The sequence below is a fragment of the Taeniopygia guttata genome, chromosome Z, assembly GCF_048771995.1.
Source record: "Taeniopygia guttata chromosome Z, bTaeGut7.mat, whole genome shotgun sequence".
NCBI lineage: Eukaryota > Metazoa > Chordata > Aves > Passeriformes > Estrildidae > Taeniopygia > Taeniopygia guttata.
The window spans coordinates 45185415-45201726 of record NC_133063.1 but is presented as its reverse complement, the minus strand read 5'-3'; the positions used below and the strand labels follow the sequence as shown (position 1 = coordinate 45201726).

At 41.0% G+C, this 16312-nt stretch overlaps 1 protein-coding gene across 23 annotated transcripts in view; it reads right to left on the bottom strand.

Moving 5' to 3' along the window:
• Positions 1-12031: 12031 nt before the first annotated feature.
• CELF4 (CUGBP Elav-like family member 4) overlaps positions 12032-16312 on the bottom strand; it is a 701136-nt gene continuing 696855 nt past the window's right edge. For 19 of the 23 annotated variants that reach the window (XM_032744285.3, XM_030258267.4, XM_012577603.5 and 16 more), the window contains one exon: positions 12032-14351. The gene's annotated coding sequence lies outside the window, so the exon portion shown is untranslated. Of the gene's footprint in view, positions 14352-16216; positions 16305-16312 lie in introns of all 23 variants that reach the window. The other 4 variants (XR_001123527.5, XR_005978079.2, XM_012577600.5 and 1 more) reach the window with 2 other exon arrangements.

Genomic DNA, 16312 nt, shown 5'->3' with positions numbered 1-16312 from the left:
TCAGGACCTGAGGACACCATGGCAGTGTTTTCAGAGCTCATTTGCCAGTGCCTGAATCCCTGTTCTCCTCCAGGCAGATGGCTCAGCTTTCTCACACCTCTCCCCCAGTTTCTTTGCTCTCCAAGTGCTACTTGTGGGAGTTGAAAGAGAAGTGACAGAGCCAAAGGGAAAGAGGAAAATACAGTCTGTGTCTCTGAAAATGTAAAAGAGACCCTTCTGTGTATTTTGTTCCACTCCTGATACTCATTCCTGTCCCCAGCTGAACTGCTGTGACCAACTGCACTGAGAATTTTGCTCCAAAAGGGCAGTGGAGATGAGAAAAAACTAAGGGGGAGGGGATCGTTGGATGGGAAACAAAGTGACTCTTGTGCGGTTGGCACAGGGAATTTTCTTTGACATAAACTTTATTTTGGGTGACAAGGTTTAACGTCTTCCTTAAGGCTGCTTCCTGCATTTCAGGTCACTCATTGGAGGCTGCAGTCTCTGGAAGCTGGTTGTGTTCCCCTGTGTGGTACATGTGTGTTTTGAGACCGTGTCAGGCATCCTGACATTTAGGCAAAGCACCTTCTAGTGCTGTTTCCCTCCTTTCTAGTGGCAGGAGGGGCTGGGCTGGAGCTCTCCAGGCTGCCCTGTTTCACTGGGCTTAACAACTTCTTTCAAATCCTTTCCCTAAGATGCACTCCTGGCAATCACTGTCCACATATGCCTGGGCTGGACAGAGTTTAAGAAGTAGGTTGTGTGGAATAAGGTAGCTCTGAGTTTTGCTGACAGAATTATCCCTAGTAACCATGTGAAGGTTTTCTGCAGCCACCAGAGCTGTTGTGAATTTTTAATGAATTTGAAAACCATGCCTCAAGCTCGGTTGCTCCAGAGACTTGTTCTGTAACAAAGAATCACCTCCAATGAACACCCAGCCTAGAAGAGGAATATTGGTGGTTTGGGTATATCCAAATTGTGTCTGTTCAAACAATGTTGCTAAGAGAATTCTGCTGCTCTCCAGTTTTGACCATCTGATGAAAGCTTACATGTAAGACAATTAAGGGCACACATTTTAGGCTGAGTGTTTGCCTGGATTTGTGTATAAGTTTGTAGGTGAGGGGATATAAGAAATAGATCAAGGTACGTGTCAATATAGAAGACAAAAATTTCTGTGGAATTCTGCTTACCCAGTTCTGCTCTCCACCTCATTATTATTTTCAGCCTTCCTCTGATGTGCTAACCAACTTCTGTAGAACTGTGGTAGCACACAGGAGGGCAGCATATTGTGCATGTTGTCTGTCAGGCACTGTCACTGAGGTGACCTAAATAGATGTTATGTATTGGTTTTGTTTTTGTTGTTGTTCCTCAGCTTGATTTTAAGCTTTGTGGGCAACACCATTTTGTCTGTATTCCTGCAGTGAAGGGTTTTAGGCACATACAGAGTGTGACAGTTCAGATTATGACCACTGGAGAAGGAGAAATCTTTCTTGCTGAAATATTTTTCACAAAGGTCCATCCTGATTCCTGCTCCATTGTTCAACTCCTTTGTAATCATTAGTAAGGAAAAGCATTTATTTTTTAGCTTGCTAGACTTAAAGGACCTCATTATTGGTTGTACATGTCAAGGTCCATGTGAATTGCTGCAATACCTTACAAGACTCAGTTTGTGTAAGCAATTCTTCCATTCTCCCATCCTCTGCCATTGGTTCTTTTCTTTCAACAAGTGCCATTTCCCATGAAATACTGAAATATCTTGCAAGCTATAGACTTTTCTGCCAAGTTTTTCTGCTTTCAAACAGTTTTCTCCATTAGAAGTTTATATGTTTTCAATATTTTGGCCCTGTCTGGGCAGAAAAATACAGATTTTGCAGGCTGGATTTTTTTTTTCTTTTTTTAAATTTTTTTTTTTCCCCTCAGTGTGGTCTGCTAGAGAGGTGTGTGGGAGATTTGGCTCCTTCCTTCCTTCCCAGCAAAGATCAAGTAGGTCAAATGCTACCAATGATGTTGTAACTTCATCTTTACTCCTTCAAATTCCCACCAGCCTCCTGGACTTGACTTTACAAGTCCTTTCATGTCACTTCAGACTGTAGTAGGAGGAAGTGAAAATTACGGGCCACAGGCAGGGTTCCAAAAAAGTGCTGTCTCTCTCTCAGAAAGGGGCTGGCACCTTTCCATGGGCCTTCATTGTATTTTATAGCCATACTACAGTATTTAACAGCATAATTTAGTAAGTGTCGGTACTGCGTTGTGGAGTGCGGAAAAACTGTCTTATTCAACCCCTGGCGACGTGTGCTGATTCAAATAATGCACCGTGAGGTAAAGTTAATGTTTTCTGGAAATGGAATTGGAGTCAGAAATGCCCTTTTTGACCATCAGCATAAATACTGTTGTCATCCTGATCAGCAAGCAGAATTCAAAATCTTTTGCCCTTAAAGAGTGACTCTCTCTCATGGTTTTAATTAATCCCTCACCAACATATTAAATAATTGAAGAAAATCAAAGTCCTTGCCATGGATTAAAAGTATTTCCTAGAAGTATCTGAAGACTTACTGCAATACAAAATATTACTGACACTGTTTCTTACCCTTTTGACTACTGTGCCTTTTCATTCATTGTGTGCTTTTAATGCTTGGGGGAAGATAGGTCTGGCTGGGATCCTAGATTGCCATCTGATTTAGGTATGGGAAAACAATGGCTCTTCTGGGCTGTCACAGAGACCATTTCGTGTTTACCTCGGCTGTGCAGCTGCCATCTGTGTCTTACTTTGATTATCTGGGAGGTCAGCTGTCAAATGGAGTAGGAGGAGGCAACAGTTACATAAGAAGCTGATCAGATATCATCTCCTGAAGTGATTTTAATATGTTCTTCAGACCAGAAAGCTGCAATAGTCCATATAATTTCTATTTGCCTTACCAGAGTCTGTATTTGTATTAAAAAACCCAACAACTCAAGCATCAAATCCATGTTAAAATCATTCATCACACTTTCAGTCACAATGTCAACCTTTCCTGCAGAACTGGTGCAGTTTGGTTTATGCAATATTGATTTCTGACTTGAAGCCAGGCTTAAGCTGAAGTTTCCTCTGCCTGTCAGCCAGGGAGCAGTGGGATTTCCCTTAGCTTAGAGCTGAGGATTGTGTCTGGAACGTGTGAGTACCTCACAGATGGTACAGGTAGGCCAGGCGTGGTGAGGAAAGGCAGTGATGGATTATGCCAGGGTACATCTGGGAAGCCACCTATTCTCCACTGAGTGGAACTGGAGCTGCTGTGTGGGCCAGAATAGTTCCTCATAATGTGCACTGAGGTCCTGGTCCCTCTGCATGTCCCAGTATTTCTCTGGGTCACTGCTTTTGTGCTCACCACTCACTCTACCCACACTGGTTTTCCTTGAAGAGAAATCCAGTCCAGAAAGGAGATGCAACAAACCCTGGTCCATCTACCACAATGGTGAGGAGAAGGGTTGCCTTGGTTGCCAGTCCCCGCAGCACAGGTGTGATTGTGGTTGTACAAATTTATCTGTGTAGCCTTCAATAATTTTATTCTGTGAGAAAAACAAGGGACATACCCAGAAGACCCCAGCCTGATCTCAGTAGGAGGCTGGGTGAGAAAACCACAGAGGTCCTTCCCATCAGCACTGCCATGATCTGGGGACTACACTTGCTCTCATGGGGAGATTCAGTGGGTTGGTGTCTATTGTGGTGACATACCCACACATCTGTGTACACCTGCAACAACCACAGGACCACAGAATCATGAAGCATCCCATGTTGGAATAGACACAGAAAGTTTATGTGGTCCAAATTTTCATGGGAAAGGGATCTTAGACAAGATTATCTAGCACCCAGTGGTATGCAATGAGATGTTGTAAACTTCCAGTGATGGAGGCTCTACCACATCCCTGGGGAGGTTGTTCCAGTGATAGGTAGTTTTCACTGTAAAAAATGTCTTTCCTATGTTGAGAACAAATTTCTCCTGGTGAAACTTGTACTTGTTCTCCTTTGTCTTCTCCTGAGGCTTCTTGTGAGGAGTGTCTGTCCTCTTTGTAGGCACTTTAAATTAATAGCGTAATTCCTCTCTAGCCTTCACCTGAAATTGTCAAAGCAGGCAGGGCTGTGTTGTAACAAGAATTAGCTAGCTGGGCAATGAACTCTTTATTTTTAGAAGTGTTCTTTGTAAATCTCAAAACCAGTATGAGGCAAAGGCATATGCCATTTCACAAATGGGTAAAGTAAAGTGTTGCAACCCAGAAATGGTGCTGAGCAGCACTGCCACAGGCTAAGCACTGGTCCATAACCTCCTCTCAAGATGGCATGTGGCTTGGTAACTGTCCAGCTTCACCATCTGCAGAGACTGAAATTCAATCGCTGTTAACGAGAATGAAATTATGACGATATTAGCATAATTAAAATGCGAAGAATCCTAGTTCGGGGATGATTGATACTCCTGGAAAGCTGTGGTTGGAGGCAGAAAAGGCAGGTCTAAGACTGTTGGCTCAGATGTTATTTACCTGCATGATTTCTCCAGGTATAGGGGGGAATGTCCTCAACAAAAAAGGCAAAAAAAAAAAAAAAAAAGAGAAAAAGCTTAATATGGCTAGTGACTGGTATTAAATAAATGATGCATGTTGGCATAGCGATAGATGAGAATAGCGGAAAACACATTGTGAAAGGAACCAGAAGAATTGCTCTCATAAATCTCCCCAAACTGTTCTGGTCTGAGAGAGGCTTGAAACTAAGCAGGTTACTAGGGAAGGGGGCTTTAGAAGAAGCCCATGACCCTGTTGGTTCATTGACACAAGTTTTACCTGTGTGTCCATCCTCTTAGAAGAGGAGAAATGTGTGGCCAGGGAAAGGAAAGGGTTGTTGAAGTGTGACATTGCCACTTGGGTTGTTTGTCTCTTGGGTTTTATTTTTTATTTGAGGCAGGTTAAAAGAGCTCCAGGTGTTCTCTCTAGAAAGAAAGAGATTAGAAGGCAACATTAATCAAGTTTACAACATATTCAAACAAGTAGATAAAGAGGAAAGAAAAAAATACCCTGAAAAGCTTTTGTAATGAATGCATATTTTAGCTGAAGAATTCACAGGGGTCGACATATATATATGCAAAACTAGGGTTAGAAGACAAAGTGGGATTATTTTCAAAGCTCATAAATAATTTAACTGTTGGAAGAAAAATGCAGAGGTTTCTGTTGATATTATTGCCAAAGAAATTACTTTAGGCCTGATAAGGCAAAGGGCTAAAGGTGTTTTCACACAGAAGAATGACAGAGCATAGCTGTTTGTCTATTACAGCTTGTCACACCAGTAATGAATTTCATTGAGGAAAAGATGGGCATGTTGGGACATTCTGATATTCTGGCTCCTTTGACACACTAAAATAGCAGTTTCTTGTTGACTTTTGTAAGGTGTTCACTGAAAACAGTTGTAAATGTTCCCATTAACTTATTTTCCTGCAGAAAGAGGCCATCATTGAATGCTTTTCACAACCCCAGATGGAAAGACATGGGAGGAGCTTTATAAAAAAACAGCCACTGGAAAAATTTGTGGAGCAGTGTGCCTTCTTCATTGGTGTTTCCGGTCACCGTGAAAACAGTGCCATTTCACAGGGACCAGGGCAGGTCTTACAAAAACCCAGTGATCTGTTTAGCATGTGCAGTGCTGCATGCTGCCCCCAGATTCACTTGGTCTCCCTACCAGTCACATTGTACATTAGTCATGCAGCGAAATGGCTGAAGATCTTGAAGTCTCTGATCCATACCATTTCCGTTCATGCCATGTGATGCTGACCAATACCTGTCCCTCTGGCTTGAATTCCAGTTTTGTCCCTCTTCTTTATTTGTCTTTGAATTTATATTTCCAAAGAGTGGGAGAAGCTGGATTGAAACCCCTTGAATCTTGCTTTCCTGTGAACCTGTGGCCTCTTGGCCTTAATACACTTCAAGTCTGTTGGCTGGGAGTCACTGCTGCTCACCTCAGGGTGGAGGTGCACGGAAACACCAGCACTTCTCTCCTGCATGCAGTAATCGACCATGTGTGCCCTCTCTGAAGCTATATCAAACAGAGAGTACAAACCATGGCTAATCTGTTTCACTTCCTGCTTCACTTGTCTTCTCTCAGTCACTACCTCCCTGCTGAGATTTACTGGTTTCCATCTGCAGGGAAGCTGTTTCTTAATTTAGCCAGGTGTAATGCTTGGTCATAACCATCCGCCCGTCAACTGTGGGACAGGCAAGGCGGCTCCGCATGCTCAGACCCTGGAGGACCAACCACTGAGAAGTGACATCTCACTCTTTTCCTGGGTCCCCATCTGAAAGTGCAACAAAAATAACCAGCTGGGCCTTGTGAGAGTGACAGGAACCCCTCTGATCCAGAACCACCAAAAACTTCACATGATCTGGGTAGAGGCAAAGCATTGTCCAGTCAGGCCGAGTTTGTCCTCTCACCCCAGCTGCAGACTTTTGCCTGCTATTTTTCACTGTTTGTGGTTTGTGGGAAGAAAATGCTCCTTTAAATCTGGTGTGTGAAAACCTATCTTAAAATTTGGCATTTGGTTGCATCCATCCCTACATGGAAGGAAAAATTCCCCAGTCTACAGTTAAACTGGATTTGAACTGTAAGTCTTTCAGGCAAATGTGTTGTTTTATGTGGATTCCTTACTTCTAAAAAAAATAAAACACCTTAGATGGCCAGTATTTCACTCAAACTCAGCCTCCTCCCAGCACTGCAAAAGCTTGATAATCAAATAGAGAAAATACTAAGTAAAGTTTTAAGAAAATACTTAGTAAAGCTTCAAGGTCAGCTCTTAGGCTGGCAACTGATAGGTGTAAATAAACCAGGTACAGGACAGCTCCTGCTTACGCTATAGAGCTTAATCTGCAGACCCAGGTAGATCTCTAGCTCTTTATCCCGGTTTGGCTCAGGTTATTCTGTACAACCAGAAGAGAACAGGATTTTTGACTGAGTGGGAGATTTAGGCTGGGCAGAGGAGTCTGATGTTCTCACACATAGGGTCAGCCTTCTCAGTTTTCTATGTGTCACAGTCTAAATCTCATGTTTCGTCTCTTATTCTACACTTGGCTGCTTGCTGCTAGTCAGTTAGCAGTGTTGTGCGCAGATTCTGAGACCCTTTTTGGCATTTGGGCTCTGGAACAGTAAAATTAGAGGTGTTTGGGATAGCTGTCCCTTGGAATTAGGTGAATTGGGTCTAGAAGGGAAAATGTCTCATATCAGTGTCTGGACTGACAAAACAGTGTCCGGATTGCCCTCAAAACAAATCAGCCTGCACCCCAGAGCAGCCTGGATCTGCTGCACTGGTGTGACTTGTGGTGCGAAGTGTAATTTGATGGTTACTGTGAGAAATCTGTGTGATCCTGCTTGTGCTAGGGTTGCTACAGGAGGCAGCTGCAACAGAAAAGACCGAGTGGAAGGAGCTAAAACAAGGATAAGTTGGGCTGACACTTTTCATCTGTGCTTGTGTGCCATTGTAACAGTGGCTGGGGGCTTCGATTGGCTTGGCTTAAAAAAGACATTGCTAATGTCTAGTGCTTGATGACAGATGGTTCACCAATGCTGCTAAGCTCATTGTCTCACTTAATAGCTCTTTGTTCTAGCTGAAAGAAGGTAATTGTTTCTTGTAGGAGTTGGTAGGAGGATCTGTGTACAATATGCATTCTGACAACCGTTCCAGTTTTGGAGCCTGCTCTGTAGCTCGCTGAAGCAGAATCATCTCTCATCCTTTGTAGGAGGGAATCACAAAGGAGGCATCATAGTCATGATGCCTAATTTGTGGGTGTTCTGCTATCTGGTAGGACTCACCACACTGAATTAGGTAATTGCATTCTCTGCACTGTCTGTGGAAGAAAATAAAATATGTGATCTGATCTGCCTCAAAGGGTGAAGAGAAATTTAGGGCCTCTCTCTCTCTCTTGAGAGAGGGGGAGAGGCACCCATTTCTGGGATGTCAGGCTGAGGTTCCCCACTGGAGAGAGCTTACCTACCCCCTCACCAGCTGACTGCAAACCTTCATGTTTGTATCTCTTCTTTTTGAGTGCTGAAAGCAATGGCGGCAACCCAGCAATGAATACACCCCAAGAAAATGCTGCAAGGTGCAGACTAAGGAGTACCAAGGGGAGAGCCAGTGTTCCATACAATGTATATCATATTCAGGAGTGGTGTTAGGAGCCTGGGTCTCCTGGGAGAGGTTATAGAGTCAACCACTTCCTGATGCCATTTCTATTTCCACTTTTCTAAATAAGACTAGGCAGATCAATGAGAGGAGTTGTGAGCACCTCCCTGGACTGACCTAACATTTTATAATCAGGGCCATCTTCTGTGTCACAGGAGTCTCAGGGGGCAAATTTCTTCTGGATGGGGAAGAATCTGAACCTGCTCTTCTTGTGTCTCATGAGAATGTGCTGTACCCTGCAAGGCTGCTGCTTACATGGGGAGGGCATGTGCTTACCTATACCTGTGCAAGGAAACACCTTCCCCCATCTTGCCTGCTGGAGGTGGTCCGTGCCAACTTCAGAACTTACCAGACTGAGACTCAGAATTCAGGATAGCTCATGAATGCCATGGTGAGAGGATGTTTGCTTCGAGGGTGTTTCTTCCCCCCAGCATTCATTGCATGTTTACCAGTGCTGACGTTTCAGAGGCAGAGGCAATATGGGGAAGATTTCAGGTTGTGTGGGCGTTAACAGAAGCTGGTACAATGGTGAGGGCAAGTGTGCAGAGGGATGAGGTTCTGAGCAACCTGATCCAGCCTCAGCTTACTGCAGGGATGTTGGACTAGATGACCTTTAAAGGTTCCTCCCAATTGAAACAATTCCATTTTTCTATGAGACACCAGAATGACCTCATACCCTTAATAAATGTAACACAAGGACTCTGATTTGAAACCTTCTGAGTGTTTTCTGGGGATGTGTTTGCTCTAATGTGTGTGTTTGCTGTAGTGAGAGACAAGCAGTGGTATTGAGAACTGTTTTAAGAACTGATTTCCTCAACAAGCAGATAGCAATGCTATTCAGGCTCAACAGTTGGCTGCCTGGAGTTTGCAACCTATTCCCATTTCATTGGCTCTGGAGTAGCAGGACAAGTCAGGCTGTTTCAAATGGCCTTTTCTAAGGGGCATTGCTAAGGAAGAGCATTGGCAGCTTCCTTCTCCAAGTGGTGCAGAGCACAATCTTGCACAGTGTTGCACAGAAGCACCTGGTGATGAGTTTCCCCATCTGCCAATCCCCCTGTGATATGTGAGTTATTTCTGGGATCACAAACACCCTTTCATGGTTCTACACCTATGGGACAGTTGCTGCCCTCAGATCATATTTGGGACTGGGAGAAATGTGCTTCTGGAAATTGAAATATTGGAGATGAAGAAGTCCTGACCTTGCTTTGCAAGGACATTTCCAAACATTATTTTAATATTTGTTATACAAAGGGAAAACAGGCAGAACTCTGAAGCCTTGTTCAAAGTCCATATCATCCTTTTAATAAAATAAAGTTTGCTAATGAACATCTGCCTGGAGTGGGAATGGGATGGAGGTGGGAAGAGGAATTGTTTCACCTTGTGTGTGCAAGTGACTGCAGGAGGGTATGAACTGCTTTCTTAGGGAGACGAAAATGTGATTATTGGTTGAGGTGTCCTCCTGGAACTCCCTAAAGAATGACAGCAAACCACACCCTGTTCTTGTATCAAGGATTGCCTTCAACTACTCATGGGTATTGGACTGAAGTTTACTATAATCACAGTGGTACCAAGGAGCACATTGGTGAAAGATGAATGTTTGACCTTTAAAAAACCCTTTAGTTTACTGTAATGTGGCTTAGCAGGTACACACTAGAGAGAGGAGCCAACATCAAACATGCAGTGGCTTTTGAACCTCTGTAATATGGTGTTTTGTGTGCATGTGCACACAGACATGCAGCTACAGGCTTTCAGGTAGACCTGGTCTCTCTCTTCATTGTCATTGCTTCAATTTGGGATGTTTCTTTGGATAATTGCCTGCCCCAACAACACAGCCCCATGCCGAAACAGGCTTGTGCTTGCAATTTGTTTTGCTTTACAGCACTTGCAGTGTAAATGGATGAACTTCTTCTGGAGAGAAGAATGGAGCCTCTCTGAGACAAGCACTTAAATCAGGGCTGGTATGTCTGTACAACCCAGAGAAGGGTGTTTTAACCAGCTCTTAGACCATGTCTACACTTATGCTTCAGCCCATTGTGTTCTAGTCTGTGCCTCTACCACAACCAAAGAGCTGAGTATGTCCAGTACCCATCACTTGCAGTGTGGTGACAGCAAACTTGCCTTATTTCCCAGCACACCAGTGTAAATGAACTTCCAGTGTAAACAAACTTCCAGCGGGCTGACAGCCTCATGGTGCTTCCCTATTCACTGGGGGCTGAACTTGGAGATTTGACCACTTTTTGAGATTGTAGTGTAATGCATGGGGGTGTCCTGGGACAAAGGTCAGGACCAGGCATGGTCTCTCTTGCATCACTGGTTGTCCCTGCTTGTCCTCACATCCAGTTTCCCCAGTCCAGTAAGGTTTCTCTGCAAAGCGTAACATTTTTGGGGTATTGACCTAAGTCATAGAGTCATCTTTAATAGTGTTTCCTGGTCTCCCTTTGGGAGCTGATTGCCCTCCAACAATCTGCTGTATATTGCAGGGTACCTGAAACAAGACAAAATCTTGTCTCACAATCATCAGTCAACAGCCCCCAGCTGTATCTCATTGGCCAGAAGTGTTCCCAGCTGGATGCCCCAGGGTTGCAGCCCATCCTGCTTGGATGACAGTGATGTGTTGCAGATCTGTCAGGATGTGACTCACACTGCAGACACACAGCATCTACCTCGAGCAGGGTAGGAAGAGCTCTGGGGACAGTGAAGGTCACAGAGGAGGGTATGGAAAGTGGTCTGGGACTTGGGGAGACAATCAGGCAGCACCTTTTAATTCTCCCTTTGCTATGCCAGTTTGGGAAGTTGAGTCTTCCCTGTTGTGAGGTTTTCCTCCTTCCAGTAGTGATTTTCATCAGCCCTTCCCCACACTTTATTCTCAGTCTGGTCTAGGTAAGAGGCTGTGCTTTTTTTGTTCATCCCTGCAGCTGAGGACAGGATGCTGAATAAGCTTTCGAAGAGAAACCTCTTCTGCTGGAAATCCAGTCCTCATTTTCTCTCTCAGTAGCATCTGAGACCAGTTCCCACATTTCTAGTCTACCCTGTGCTCTGCAGATCATCTTCTCTGCTGAAAAGCAGGGTTAGGTTTGGTGTATGTGCTCTTCTGTATTTGCCTTTACCTTCAGAAGAAAAGCAAATACTGACTGTGTTCGCTCCTGATATTCATCATCTTATTTATATTTAATTTATTTCTACTGCCCTGAACAGACTTAAGTAACTGATAGTATTAATAATAGGAGTTTCTACTTACAGAACTCCTTCCTATGGAGTTAAAGTTATGGACAAGCACATTAGTCTCATTTAGAGGTGGATTTAGCCTGTGCAACTTGTCCAAATGCAGATGTGGCTGCAAGGATCAGGGAGAAAATATGAAGGCTCTGATCTCAGCCCCAACCGCAGCTCAGTGGATCTGGTACAGCCATTTCAGGGGAAAGGAAAATAACTGTTCAAAAGATAAGATGTGAGGGATGCTGAGGAAGAAATTGAGCCTCATCTCTGGAGACTGCTGAATTTCACAGGATTTCCCCAAAGCAGCAAAAGGAGCAACATCCTGAGCTTTGGCCTCTATACTTATCAGCATGAAAAAACCATGAGCATGAAATCAAACAACAGGTTTCAAATGGGAGCTACAATGACACTAATTTGTATGTACCATTATTTGATCTTCTAACCTACTAGGTTTAAGGTAAACCACTCTGGAATATCAAGCAGACATTAAATGAAACAGTGTCATTAATTCAATCCAATGAGATACGTTTTATATAACAAAGGGATTTGTTCTGATACTCAAACAATGTATATTAATGAAAGAGTCGAAATAGATTCATTTTGTTCTCAAAGCAAACACATTAAGAAAACCCATCAAGAAGTAAAGAACACAGTTTCTTTTTTTTTTTTTTTTTTTTTTTAAACTGTGCTTTATTTAGGGCTAAGCTGGAAAGCGTCATTCAATAATTACAGAAGATTACAAGGAGTTTTAGGGAATTGAGAGTGAAAGAGCAGTTGTATGGAACTGCAGCTGCGTTACACATCTGTACTTCCTAGCTGTGGGCTCAGTTTGCTTCAGTCCTTACTCTGGCAAAATGCTCGTTATATCCCCATGAGAGTTTTGGAAGAGTAAGGACTGCACGGTCAGGCCCAATATGTAATCAAAATTAACATTAAAAAAAAGGAGAAAAAAAGACAAAAAGGAAAAACAACAAAGAAAGAAAATTCGAGGTTGAGATAAAAAATACTGAAACAAACCAAGAGCATTAACCAAAAACAAGAGTATAACCAAATAATAATCAAAAAACATTTATCACACTGCTCAATCGATGCAAACAAGTGTGAGAATTATGTAAATCAAGGTTTAAGACTGTGAAAATAAATTATAATAAATATGATATTCTTTAAAATATATGTGTTCTTAAATAATTCATTGTTTTTTCTGAGTCAGATTTTTAAAGCAATGTCTTATTTTTAACTGCTCTAAAGTCATTTACCAAAGATAAATATCGTGCTTTCATTAAATAGTTTTCCTTGTTTTTTCTCTATCATTACAATTAAAAGTCCTACAAAATATGCAAATTTATTTACAGAAAACAGAGCCAGCATCTTTTTTTTTAAACATCCCCCTGTTTTTCAAAATTCCTTGTAAACAGTTTCAGAAATTCTTCAAAGAGATTGTTTCTTTAGTTTACTTTTTATGGTTTTTTTTAAGGTTTTTTTAAAGGTTTTTTTTTTTTTTTTTTTTTTTTTTTTAAGATTAAGGTACTAGGCTAATCCCTTGCCCTGAAGGTTTCTAGAGCAAATATGGAAGCTACTGAAGCATAGGATGATGGGAATTTTGCGGACAGCAGATCATGAAGACATGAAGCGTTTAGCTGTGTTTTGTTGTTCAAGTTAGAACTAACGTCTGATAAAAAGACAGCTGTTTTTTTTTTTTTTTTCCCATTTGCATTGTCTACAGAATTGAGTCTTGTCTTGTTTATTTTTTAATAGCTGGAATGCTTGCAGTTAAAAAAGCTGCCAAAATAGCCATTTTTCTCCTTTTTCTCCTTGATAAATAACAGCATCCAACAGCAATTGGCAGAGAGTAGGAATTTATGCTCATTCTAAACTCTACAAAATTACAGTTCTACAACATCTTTGTTTTTAGCATTAACGCTAACTTCTATGTAGTATTTTTTTTTGCTTTTTTTTATTTTTATGTTGTCTAATTTTTTTCTATTATATAGGTATTTTAAACTTTCTTTTTTAAATTCTGTACAACTATTAGGTTTTTAAATGGGGAGAGTTAGAAGCATTTACAAACCTTTTTGTTTTCCATTTAATATCAACCATCTTTCCTTTCTCTTTTCTATGCCTTTTTATGTACTTAATTATGTATTTATTATTTACTTTTTTTGCTTTTCATAGATATCCATCTTACCTGCCTTTATCCACGCAATCCTTGCGTATTATACAGAAAACCATATGAAAGCTTCATAGACTCTAATTAATGTATAACCAAAGAACCTCCCAAAGTATCAAAGAACTATTATCTTGCAATTTTAAAAGCATTTAAGCATTTGTAATTTTTTTGTGGTTTTTTTTGGTGTTTTTGTATTTTTTGTGGGTTTTTTTTTGGTTTTGTGGTTTTTTTGTTTGTTTTTTTTTTTTTTAGGTTTTACATATTTCATATAATCGCTCTCAAAAACTGTTTTAGGAACAGCTCAGAGAAAAGGAAAGAACTTCCATATTTTTACATACAGCTACAAGTCTGCGGTAAAAAGTTTTGTCCTTTGGTCCCTATATAGCTAAGGAATGACAGATAAAGATGCTCAGAGACTGTTACCATGGGTCTCGCATGGTAACTGCATCCTTGGTGGCAAACAGGCACTCCTTTGCCAGAATCCAGGTTTGCATCTCCTGTTTGAAGAAAAGCCGCTGTGGTGATATCAGTGTCTCTTCAGAAATCCTGGTTCATCTTCCTCCTGCTCTGATTTTACTTTATGTGTTTTTTTGTTTTCAAGCGCATGTCCTTCGAAGTCAGCAGATGTGATACTTTTCTTGAAGAAATGTTACAGTCTAAACAATCAAAGAGAGAATAGGTCTGAAGTCTTCAGCTTGACTGATATTTGCTGATATGTCAAAGATGTAATCCAACAGTTCACTTTTTTTTTAATATATATATACTTTTTTTTTTTTTTTCTAAATGTGGCCCATTCAGCTGCTGCCCTAAAAAATGAAGAAGATCATTGCAAATTAAATCAAAAAGGGGAGGGGGAAGTAGGGAAGGTGTGGGGGAATATTTGAGACAGGAGGGGGGAAAAAAAGACCTAAAAATGAAAATTAATTCAAGCCTGTTCTTTTGGGCCCAATCCTGCTCCCGTTGAAAGTAATGGATGTTTTCTTCTCCCTTCAATTGGGACAGGATGGGGCTTCTGCTTTGGTGTTTTGCTTTTGATGGCCTTGGCTCTGATTCTGCTCCCACTTTACATCAACAGAAGGATTCCCCTTGACTTCAGTGGGAACCGGATCAAACCCAAAGTAAGCAAGGTAGTCACGATCATGATAAAGAAAAGCACAATTGTTCCTATTGGTAATAATAATAATATTAATAATAAATAAAAATAAAATTACGGCATGTCTATGTAAATCTGCATCACTACACATGTGAAGACAGCGGCGTTTTAATTATTTTTAAGTGCCGCTTTGCTACGCCAGATCACAATCTTGCTTGTCAGGCTTTTGTAGGGTGAAAGGCATCAGGAAAGGGGATATATACTATATTTTAGTGGGGTGCCATCTTTGACAGTGTATGAGCTTTCTGTGGAGACATAGCTGCCAATAACATCTACTCCTTTGTGAATGTCAGAAAGTAGGACTTTGAACAGGCAATTTACAGGAGGTTGAATAAAAAAGACTGTTGGAATAAACTTTTTTTTTGGAAAAGAAAAAAAGGTAAAGCTAACATCTCTTAAATAAAAAAATATTTAAAAAAATATAATCATGATCCGACTAGGCTTGACATTTAAGTAGGATGCTTAATCATTAAGGATTAGCTCTTATCTCCTTCTAGCAAGCAGGTTCTTCTTACACACTCGGTGATTTATTACATCAAGAAACTTAGAAACTGCAAAAGGTCCACTCTGGTGGAAAAGTGTCATGCGGAATATCAATCCATGCTGGCAGGTTTTCACACTGTTGGTTCAACAAACAGCAAACCGTACACAGCAGTCTAAACAATTACAACACCAAAAATAATAATATAATAAAAAAATAAAAAACACTCGTCAAGGACCCTTTTTCAGTTGTAAACAAAAAGATGCATTTTGCTTTTTGATCTGGATGGGTGTTTTTCCCAGTCAATCCCTCCCTCCTTCTAAGCAATTAATTTTTGCCTGGAGTTGCTGTAATACGGCACCTTAGAATTAGGAATTCTTGAAAAGACATACAATGAGGCTTTTCTTGGGGTTGCTTTTTTTGATTGCTATAGTTTGCAAACTACCATTACTATCATTAGTCTTTTTAGTTTGGATTTGGTTTTTCCATTTTTGTTTTTTCTTTTTTTTTTTTTTTAATTTTTAGAAAGTGATTTGAAATATCCTAAGGGGAAAAAAAAGATGTCAATTGAAAAAGGCCCCAATTCTCCGGAAAAAAAAAAAAAAATCACAAGATTTTCAGTGCAAAAAATTAACCACACATTTTTCTGTCTACTTTTTTTTTTTTTCCAAATTATTTGTAGTTACAACAATCCCACATTTTTTCTAAAGAATTAGGAATCCATCTTTTTTTTTTCCTTCTATGTGACATCTAAAGAAGCATAAAACGCTGACGAGAAATCAAACGACAAATAAAGAAACCACTGCAAGCACCAAAAACAAAACGAAAATGAGCACAGCAAAAAATTGTGGCAGCACAAAGTCAAAAAAGGCACATGTGATCATGACTGGCCAATCATCAACTGATACAACATCCAAGAAAAATGCTTCAATCACGGCACCTGCACGAAACTTGACGGCATGTCATGCAACCAATTCTTAGCTTGTTACATGACGCCATCATGTCACACTTTCAACTTCGAGTTGATTTGAACTTACGGCCTGGGGAACTGTATTCTCCACTTTCATGTCATTACGAGAACTTTTTTCCTAGCTCAGCGCGAGACTGTGGTGGATTTGACTGGCTCTTGGTTG